Source organism: Silurus meridionalis, chromosome 4 (genome assembly GCF_014805685.1).
Source record: "Silurus meridionalis isolate SWU-2019-XX chromosome 4, ASM1480568v1, whole genome shotgun sequence".
In the NCBI taxonomy this organism is placed as follows: Eukaryota; Metazoa; Chordata; class Actinopteri; order Siluriformes; family Siluridae; genus Silurus; species Silurus meridionalis.
Window position 1 is genome coordinate 41,396,932 of NC_060887.1, and position 8,577 is coordinate 41,405,508.

At 48.4% G+C, this 8,577-nt stretch overlaps 1 pseudogene; it reads right to left on the reverse strand.

Moving 5' to 3' along the window:
- Positions 1-305: 305 nt before the first annotated feature.
- The window catches only part of LOC124384263, a 10,657-nt pseudogene continuing 2,385 nt past the window's right edge, over positions 306-8,577 (reverse strand).

Sequence of the window (8,577 nt, forward strand, 5' to 3'; positions counted from 1 at the left end):
GGTAGAGAGAGAGACTGGTGGTGGTGGTAGAGAGAGACAGGTGGTGTTGGTGGAGAGAGACAGTGGTGGTGGTGGAGAGAGACAGGTGGTGGTGGTGGAGAGAGACAGGTGGTGGTGGTGGAGAAAGACAGGTGGTGGTGGTGGAGAAAGACAGGTGTTGGAGAGAGACAGGTGGTGTTGGTGGAGAGAGACAGGTGGTGGTGGTGGAGAGAGACAGGTGGTGGTGGTAGAGAGAGAGACAGGTGGTGGTAGTGGAGAGAGACATGTGGTGGTGGTGGAGAGAGATAGGTGGTGGTGGTGGAGAGAGACAGGTGGTGGTGGTGGAGAGAGACAGATGGTGGTGGTGGTGGTGGAGAGAGACAGACAGGTTTAGGTGTTGGTGTTGTCTCTCTCTTCTGTCTGCTCTGCTCAGTGATGAGTCTCTCTTAGTCTGTCTGAACCTCAGGCTTCTGCAATGCCGACCTCTTTGTCATCTTATTTAACAGTCCTCCCTGCACACACACACACACACACACACACACACACACACACACACACAAAACATTGCTCTCAGTGCTAAACCCTTATTAATAGTTTTTAACTTTTAAATTACTACGTTTTGTGTGTGTGTGTGTGTGTGTGTGTGTGTGTGTGTGTGTGTGTGTGTGTGTGTGTAAGAAGTCTGAAAGACCTTCTTCAGAGAAGCAGCTAGGTTGTGAACATATTCAGACCTGAACACCATAGTGATGCTCTTAGCAGCATTGAGTAGGCAGAAGGTCAGGGAACATCTCTTCAACTTCACCTGGACCTGTAGCCTTCCAGTTCCTTCAGCCTCTGAGTCCGAGCTCTCGCTGGTGTTTAGGTTGCCATGGCAACTTCCTCTGGATTACTGTGTATGCTGGTTGGGTAAATATGTGTGTGTGTGTGTGTGTGTGTGTGTGTGTGTGTGTGTGTGTGTATATACACCTCTCTCCGGTCGATGATGTTCAGTACAGTAGATGTGACGATGCAGCCGATGGTGTTCGCCAACATGAAGATCATCATTCGCTGCCATCGCCACAGGGGAATCTTAGCATCACTGCACACACACACACACACACACACACACACACACACACACACACTGTGATGCATACATACAATGATTCATAAAACATGGCTGAAACACAAACACCTGCATCTACATCTGTGTGTGTGTGTGTGTGTGTGTGTGTGTGTGTGTGTGTGTGTGTGTCTGTGTGTGTTACCTGTTCTTCCCTCCCAGGATCTCTCCCACGATGAGGTTACACATTCCGGTCCCGATCATCTGCACCGACGTGGCCAAACCCATCGCTGTCCCCAGAGTGGAGCGTGGAACCACCAGGGGGATGGAGGGCCACATACTGGCCTAACACACACACACACACACACACACACACACACACACACAACGTAGTAATTTAAAAGTTAAAAACTATTAATAAGGGTTTAGCACTGAGAGCAATGTTTTGTGTGTGTGTGTGAGTGTGAGAGAGAGAGAGAGAGAGAGAGAGAGAGAGAGAGAGAGAGAGTGTGTGTGTGTGTGTGTGTGTGTGTGTGTGTGTGTGTGTGTGAGAGTGTCTCACTGCAGCAAAGGAGTAGGTGATCCCGAGCCAGATGGTGGAGATGAGCGGAGGGACGAAGGTGAAAGCCAACAACCCAAACACAGGAAGTGTACACACTGCACACAACAGGGCAAACACACCACGCAGTCCCACATAGTCCTACACACACACACACACACACACACGAGAGTGTTTTCTTGGACGTTTTTGTTTTAATAAAGTAAAATGTGTTCACTCTCTCTCTCTCTCTCTCTCTATGTGTGTGTGTGTGTGTGTGTGTGTGTGTGTGTGTGTGTGTGTACTCACTATGAGAATGCCCACAACAGCTGATAACACCAGTGAGCTGTCGTACACAGCACCTGTAATGTAGGCCGCCTGCTTCTGACTGTATCCTCATACTTATCCTGAATAAACTTACTGCACACACACACACACACACACACACACACACACACACACACACACACACATACACACAAAATATGTTTAATGTGTGGAATCTGCATGTACTGAAGTGCTTCATATTTGTCATATATCGTGTGTGTATGTGTGTGTGTGTGTGTGTGTGTGTGTGTGTGTGTGGTGACCTGGCATCAGCAATGAAGGGGAAAATTCCATTGTAGAAAAACATGATGGTGAAAACCAGCAACCAGTAACGCAGAGAGAGCAGTCGCACATCCTGTACCCTCTACACACACACACACACACACATCTGATCACATCACATTATCAACTTGTGCTGTTAATATCATGAACAGCAGCTACGCTAATTCCTCTCCACTGCTTCTCTTTCTCTACCCATCCCGAGGCATCCTGAGGTTTGGCCAGCTCCAGTCACCTCCCACCTTGTGAAGATTATGGACTTTAAAGAAGTAGATGCCGAACTCGCAAACATCCCGAACCATCTAGAGACGTACCAGTGCCAATTGGATCCCGCTACATGTGTGGTTTTGACATTGGACCTCCTGGAGTGTTTAAAGGCTCTGGCATGGAGAAGCTGATGCTGGATCTGTGATGATCACAAATGTTGAGCTCAGTAGCTCCTAGTTTTATACCAAAGACTGTAGAAAGAACATTTACTTATAATCTTATACTCCAGTGCTCATGTTAGTTCTCACTCTCCAGTGTTCTGTATTGTTGAAAGATTTATGATCAAACTCTTGATGTCACCCAAATGAGGATGAGGTTTTGCTTTTGAGTCTGGTTCCTCTCAAGGTTTCTTCCTCATAACATCTAAGGGAGTTTTTCCTTCACCACAGTCTCTATGGCTGCTCATCAGGGATAAACAAACACCATTCACCTTCACTGTTGATTTCTGTAAAGCTGTTTTGATTTACAAGCCCCATCGCAGCCCAAGGTCCATCTGAAGGCGACAGGTCACTTCCAGGTCCATCAGACAGTGATGTCGCAGTCCCAGGTTCCTCAAAGGGTGACACCACAGCCCCAAGCTCATCTGTAGGCGACATCCCGCTTTCAAGTGCCCCTGAAGGCGACGCCTCGCCTCAGGGCTCCTCTGAAGGTGGTGTCTCGCCTCCAAACTCCTCTCAAGGCGATGTCTCGCCTCCGGGCTCCTCTGAAGGTGACGTTTCGCCTCCGAGCTCTCCTAAATGCGACGTGTCACCTCCAAGTCCTTCTGAAAGCGCCATAGCGGTACGAGGTCCCATAGCACCTCGGACCTCCACTAAGAGCGCCCTCAGGCCCCAGAGTCAGCTCCAAACCTCCACAAAGAGCGTCACTCCGTCCCTGAACCCAGCAGAGGGTTTCCCAGCCTCTGACCTCTATGGAGGGCGTTGCTCTCGATCCCTGAACTCTACTAAGGACGTTGCCTCTACTGAGGACGTTGCTTTGCTAGCAAAGGTGTCAACAACAGTGACCTCCGCCTCGATCATCCAGCCAGTTGTTCCCACATGCATGTCCTACATCTAATTTACGTTTAAAGGATAACTCCGGTCTATACTTCAAAGGGAAGAACAATATAAAATATCTAGTTTGCTCTGGGTTCTTTCTGACTCTGATGAACCCAAAGTGCTTCATGTATTTTGTCACTGCCACGTGATTGCGTGATTGTGGTGATAGTGGTGTTAATGGTAGCGATGATGGTGATGATGGTGATTAAGTGATGATAGTGATGGTGATTGTGGTGATAGTGGTTATGTTGATGGTAGCGATGATGGGGATGGTGGTGATGATGGTAAAGACAATGATAGTAATAGTAGTAATGGTAAAGATGATTGTGATAATGGTGGTGATGCTATGGATAGTGATCTTGATGGTGGTGATAATGATAGTGGTGAAGATGGTGCTGGTGATGGTGGAGAAGATAATGATGATGATGATTGTGGGGATAATGATGATGGTGAAATCACATTACCACTTTGCGTGACTCCTCCTGTATGGTTCCATCCAGTCCCAGCTGCTTCATTCCCACTTTGTCCAGAACACTGACTGTTATAGCTGAGAGGAAACCCAGCACACACAGGAGTGTACCTACACACATTCACACAGTTTAATGCCTTTTGTCAGTTAATGTGTATGGCTGTATGTGTGTGTGTATATATATATATATATATATATATATATATATATATATATATATATATATATATATATATATATATATATACACACAGTATCTCACAAAAGTAAGTACACCTTCACATTTAGCAGCGACTGTAGTGCATCTTCTCAGAGACAAAACTATAGAAATAAAACTTGGGGATATTTAAGAGTGTCAATGTGCAGGTTGTGTATCAGTACTGATTTACTGTCCTCTAAAAATAAAAACATACAGACATTATTGTCTAAATAACTGCTAACTAAAGTGAGTCCACCCTCAGTGAACATGTCAAAACTGTGTCCAAAGTTTGAATATTTTCAATGTATGTTTATTTGTATTGCACTTTTAATAATGTACATTGTCTCAGAGCAGCTTTACACAGATAATGTGGTGATATAAATGAAGATGTTCTTTATAAGTGTAAGTTTGTCTCTATTATGTCCCCCATATTTTGTGTCCTTTGGCATCTGTCCGTCTTCGAGAGACGATGGTGTAGCTTCCAGTTTGGATGTCCTATCTGCACCTTCGCGAGTGGCTGAGAAGTCCGATCCTGGAGTGACAGTCTCTGTTGCACTTGCTGCAGGTGAATGCTGATGCTTGCTAAGGCTGTTGTTGGTTTGCCTTCCTCCTGGCTCTCTTTGCAGCGAGGTTTGTGTTTCTCACCTCCTCAGCTTTCTGAGCACCCTGTCTGACAGCAAGACGCCAGGCAGGGAGGTCGTCAGCACAGCTCTCCCAGTTGTTTACATTGGTGTTGGTCATCTTCATGTCCTTTTTGCAGACATCTTTGTATCGCAGACGTGGGCGTCCAGTCAGTCATGAACCTTCTGCTAGCTCGCCGTACAGCAGGTCCTTGGGTATGTAGCCTGGGTCCATTCTCCTAACATGGCCGAGCCAGCAAAGGCACCTCTCGCTAAGAATGGAAAACATGCTGTTCATGCCGGTGCGTTCCAGAACCTCTGTGTTGGGTACTTTGTCCTGCCACTTGATACGCAGAATGCGCTGCAGGCATCTCAGGTGGAAGCTGTTGAGTTTCCTCTCGTGACTCGCGTAGGCGGTCCATGCCTCGCTGCTGTAGAGGAGTGTGCTGAGCACGCAGGCCTGGTAGATGCGCAGTTTGGTCTTCTCAGTGAGGTTGTGGTTGTTCCAAACACACTGGTTCAGTCTGGCCATAACTACTGATGTTTTGACATACCCGTTTCTGCAGTCCATCTTCCGTGTGTGATGTCAAGGCTGCATCGTCGGCGAAGAGCAATTCACGGATGAGGACCTCTGTGACTTTGGTCTTAGCACGGAGTCGGGCAATGTTAAATAGCTTGCCGTCAGTCCTGGTGTGGATGTACATGCCCTCGCTGCAGTCCTTGAAGAGGTATTGGAGGAGCATGGAAAAGAAGATGGCAAAAAGCGTCGGCGCAAGGACACAGCCTTGCTTCACTCTGCTGCTGACTGGGAAGGCCTCCAGCCAGCAGTCGTGGGGGGCAACCGACCTTCTGCAGGAGCCTGAAGAGTCCACTCCGGCTATGAAGGTCTATGAAGGCAATGTAGAGGGGCATCTGCCGCTCACGACACTTCTCCTGCAGCTGTCCTAGCTCGGAAACCACACTGGGACTCTGGGTAGACACGGGAGGCTAGGGTCTGCAAGCGCGCCAGGGCGGCGCGGGCGGAAGCCTTTCCAACGATGCTGAGGAGGGATATGCCTCGGTAGTTGTTGCAGTCACTGCGGTCTCCTTTGTTCTTGTACAAAGTGACAATGTTTGCATCTCGCATGTCCTGGGGGATGTGTCCTTGTCCCCAGAAAAGACAGAGGCAGAGAAGTTCGTGCAGGGGTTGGAGTAGTGCTGGTTTCCCGATCTTAAGGACTTCAGGCGGGATGCCGTCACTCCCAGAGGCCTTCCCACAAGCAAGGCAGTCGATAGCTTTTCTGAGCTCTTCCAGGGTGGGTGGTGTGTCTAGTTCCTCCATGACTGGCAGGTCTGGGATGGCGTCTAAGGCGGTGTCGGTGACGACGTTTTGGGTTGCATCCAGCTCAAGATAGTGCTCAACCCAGAGCTGCAGCTGTTTTCCCTGACTTCGCCAGTCTTGGACTTGAGTGGGATGATATTGGAGGTGGGTGGGCCTGTTGCCTTCTTGATACCCTCGAACATGCCCCTTGCATCCCCGGTTTCGGCAGCTAACTGTATACTGGTGCAGAGGTTTAGCCAGTAGGTGTTAGCGCAGTGGCGAGCGGTCTGCTGTGCATTTTTTCTGGCAGTCCTGAGGGCTTGTAATGTACCAGGGCTAGGCGCAGCCTTGTAAGCCAGGAGGGCTTTCCTCTTTGCCTCAGTCACGGGCTCCATCTCCTTCCATTTGGCCTCATACCAGTCAGTGTTTTTGCTCTCCTTCTTCCTGTAGGCAGTAATGGAGTTGTACACAGCATTTCGGAGGTGGGACCACTTGAAGTCGATGGTGTCATCAGGTGTCTCTTTGGTGAGAGCCTCATGAAGCTTGCAGATGAACTGCTGTGTCTTTTCTGGGTTTTCGTGGGCGACCCTTCTTAGCGTGGTGCAGTTTTTTGGGTATTATTCGTACCTTGCTGGCCACAAGGGAGTAGTCCGTGTCGCAGTCGGCACTGTGGTAGCTGCGGGTGAGAAGGACGCTGGCTAGTTCCACATGCCTGGTGATGACGAGATCCAGCTGGTGCCAGTGGTAGGAACGAGGGTGTCTTCATGACACCTGCCGTTGAGTGTGTTCTTTACAGCGAAGCCGACACCGTGCTGCCTAGATTCGTCCAAGGGCTTTCCTTGCCAGAAGAAAGTGTAATTGGCTTCCCTGATGGTGCCGCTATCAGCCAGTCGGGTCTCTTGAAGACAGGCAATATTGTCATTCAGTCAGGAGAATTCCCTGTCAATGATGGCAGTCTTTCGTGCGTCGTTGACCTGCTGCAGGTCAGTGGTGACTCCAGGACACATGGTCCTGACATTCCAGCTTGCAAAATAAAGAGCTGGAGTCTTCTTTTTTCTTCTTTGAATCTTGCCTGGTGCAGAGTTTGTAGACTGCTTGCCAAAATGGTTCTCTAAGCTCCACACACCCAGTGAAGCAAGCAGGCTATGGTGGGACAGCACCTTATTGACTGGGGGGCTGCCCAGCTTGAGGCAGGCGGTAGCTGTCCAATGAGACACGGCGATCTCTCCCACCATCGAAAGCAGCCCCTGGCGGCAAGCTCTACGCCAATCGAGCTACGGCTTAGAACCGGTAGACTGCTGCTTCCCGCGTTGTGCCGATGCCTTAAGACGACACTGGAGTGTCCTTTCCAGTGGAGCTACAAAGCCTGGGCAGGCTAGGATAGAGGATCATCATTGTAATTGTAATGTAGCACTGCCTTAATCCTCCTGGGTATGGAATTCACCAGAGCTGCAAAGGTTGCTGCTGGGATCCTCCTCGTGTTCTGCTTCAAAATGTACATGTTGGACTCCATGTTTCCCTCAATGAACTGCAGCTCCACAGAACCATCAGCACTTATGCAGCCCCAGACCGTGATGTTGCCACCACCACGATTAACTGTAGGTAAGACACAGTTTTCTTGGTTCTCCTCACCAGGGCGTCGCCACACATGCTGGACATCTTCTGAGCCAAACATGTTTATCTTAGTTTTAGCAGGCCACAGGAAATGGTTGCAGTAATTTATGCTCTTGGACAGATCATCTTCAGCAAACTGTTTGTGAGCAGCTTCGGAAGACAGCCATGTAAAACAACGGTCTGAGAACCGAAGCGGACCTTCCGCTTCTGCAACCTTTAAAGCAATGCTGCAGCACTCAGCTGTTATCACTGAGGTGGACTCACTTTAGTTGGCAGTTATTTAGACAATAATGTTTGTATGTTGTTATTGTTAGGGGACAGTAAATCAGTACTGCTGCACATCGACTCCTCTAGAATATATCCATGTTTTATTTCTATAGATTTGTCCCTCGAGAAAATACACTACAGTGGTTGCTAAATGTGAGGGGTGCACTTACTTGTGTGTGTGTGTGTGTGTGTGTGTGTGTGTGTGTGTGTGTGTGTGTGTGGATGTAGATTGTGCAAAGTAGCTCAATTTAGCTTTGATGACACTATTGGAATTCTCTGCCACCTGGAATGGAGTGCTTGTTGGCTGCTTTTCCTTCACTCTCTGTTTCAACTCATCCTAAACCATCTCAGCTGGATTTAGATGGGGTGATTGTAGAGGCCATGTCGCCTGATGCAGCACTCTCCTTCTTAAACAACAAGCCCATACAGAACCTAGATGTGTGTTTGGGTTCATGGTTGCAATTCCACCACGAAGGTCTGACTCACACAGTCTCCTCTAAAGAATGGATGATGAACTTTGTCTGCCACTTGAGAACTCTGAGAACATTGATAAAAATCTGGTGATTTAATTCTAATAAACGTATAGCTCTTGGTCTTCCTTCCTTTGGTCTTCCTTTCCTGGAGCAGTCGTCATGAGAT